This window comes from Hemibagrus wyckioides, linkage group LG10 (assembly GCF_019097595.1).
Source record: "Hemibagrus wyckioides isolate EC202008001 linkage group LG10, SWU_Hwy_1.0, whole genome shotgun sequence".
Taxonomy (NCBI): Eukaryota; Metazoa; Chordata; class Actinopteri; order Siluriformes; family Bagridae; genus Hemibagrus; species Hemibagrus wyckioides.
In genome coordinates this window covers 16,879,235-16,881,875 of record NC_080719.1, presented here as the reverse complement: position 1 = coordinate 16,881,875, position 2,641 = coordinate 16,879,235, and positions in this window count along the sequence as shown.

Here is a 2,641-nt window from a genome sequence, read left to right as displayed (position 1 = left end):
ATTGGTGATTGACAAACGAGAAGAGCCAATCAGGACAAAGAGGCCGTCTGAAGGCGGGCTTTCGGTTGAATAAAGCTTGGTGGAGAAAGCGCGAAAGGCCCGAGGGGCGTGGCTCACCGCAGAACTCGCTGTCTGAGTGGACGGGCAACGCCCCTTAGCTTGGTCAATATTCCACAAAGTGGTAAACATGGGTGGATCCACCTGAATGAATTGTGTGTGTGTGTGTGTAGGAGGGTGGGTTTGGATATTTACATACAAATATCATTTAATTTTATTATCAATTTGTGCAACTGACATTATTCCTCCTTTCATTATTTGTTTGTTCAATTAATTGAATGTTCAGTGAATGTATAATTTCATTCCTGCAAGCCAGTAACTAGCAATTAAGGTCATTTAATGTTTAGTATGCTTTTTGATTGGATGTTTCTGAATCTTACACTTGTTCTTTTAGTGATGTTGGAAACCTGCTTAATCTAGAATGTGACACTGTGTTGGTCAGATATATAATTATGTCAAATTATCTGAGATCATTCCCAAGAGTCATTAATGGTACATTAACCATACAGTAACCCTTACTATATGTTCTCAGAAGTCACTTTCTCTCTCTCTCTCGTTCTCTCTCTCTCTCACACACACACACACACACACACACACAGAAGAGAGAGAGAGAGAGGCCTTGCTAGGCTCGCTCACCCTTTTCCCATTGTAATAGGTCTGCTTACTTTGTGCAGCATTAGAAATCTCAATATTCAATTCAGTTTTATTTCTATAGCACTTTTAACAATGGACATTGTCTCAAAGCAGCAATATTCTAATACATATCATAATCCCCATTGTGTGATTCACTCTTGCAGGTTGCAGGGTCTTTAAGTGTCCAGCTGGACTTACATGAACATTGTAGCTGATAGTTTACCATCAGAGATTTTGCTGAGCTCTACCATGATCAGCTTGATAAACCAGTTTTGCTTGCGAGGACAAAAGACTGACTTCCATAAAGTTGGAAAGAAAGGAGTGCCAAATACCAGTACAATGTATTCACAAAAGACACCAATGTATCTCTATAGATTTATAGTTACTGAATCCACAAGATTAATGTGTATGTCCATTAAAAAAGTGAATTCTGTCTTCCTTGTGACCAACACAAAACCTTTATTCCATAAACAGTGATAGACACAGCAACAGCTTCACAGTCACTGTAGTTACAAACGTTATACTCGATCCACTGACACAATGTTTATTGTTCACGGAGAATAGGTCTCCATTAAACTGTTGCCAAGACAGACAATTTTCAGTTTTAATTTTGAACACACAGACCACTGTTATACCATTACACTGGCACCTTGACAACCCGGCTAACAGAAACAGAAAATGTGAATGAGCAGCCCGTGTTCGGGAATTCCAGATAAATGAGAATAACACAAATAATAAAATGTCTAAATCTGGTAATGTTAACCCACCATGTCATCATGTGAAGATTTATAAAATAATAGAATTATAAGAATAATTACACATATCCAAGTAAAATATTTTGTAGTCATTCCCAAGAGTCATTAATGGTACATTAACCATACAGTAACCCTTACTGTATGTTCTCAGAAGTCACTTTCTCTCTCTCTCTCTCTCTCTCAGCCCAAGTACAGGCACTAAAGAAAAAGTAAAAGAGGAGTTGAAAATGTCACCAATGAAAAATCAGGAGCCCTCTAGTAAATAATTACAGCTCCACATAGTCCTTAAGTATCTTATCCTTTATAGTTTCTTTAAAACTTTATGCTAAAAGATATTATTCAGTAACTATACTAAAAATATCAGCAATAGGTATGTAGTTATCTTATGTAAGGAATGCAAATATGAACCCATCAGCAGGTCCTGGGAGTATAAGGAGTTAATCTTGCCTGCTTATTGTGTTTAATCATGCCTAGGTACAGTCAGGATCCTATCCTGACATACATGGCAAAATGCCCAGTGTTGAATTATGACTGTTCAATTCAGCACTGGAGCTTTACTGTGTACACACATCAGCACAGGAGACTGATTATGAATTTAATATTTATCATCATAAAAATTGTAAACCTCATTTTAAGTAGCTGCAACATGAAGTACGTATTCTAGTCACGGTTCACATTTTTAATGCTTTAAAATTAGACGACAAACTAAACCTTTAAAAAAATGAAATTGTTTTCGGCTACATACCAAATGGCATACCAGACTATATAAAAATAGCCGTGAAAATACAATACCTGTCATAAACAAGTTTTAATTACCGACCCTAAGTAAACATTTACACAGTAGGACAGATTTGGATTTATCTCAAATTCATATAAACCTGTATGAACACTAACCCCAACCCTCATACGCTTTGCAACATTTCATATGAATTAAGTTCATGTCACTTCTGGTCTACAGTATATGACCCCAGAGATCTAAAGCTGTCTAGGCTCGCTTGTGGATATGCTCTGGAAAATTTGGGTTTAATTCCAAGGCCATATGTGTGCCAAAAAAGTGGCACTGACAGTACTGTACTTCTATGAGAAGTGATATAACTCAATATCTGTAAAGATTCATAGGATATGACGTCTCTTATGCTGGACTAAATAGTACAGGGCAGCTGAAAAAAGCTCACACTGAGCTCTACACTGGATTC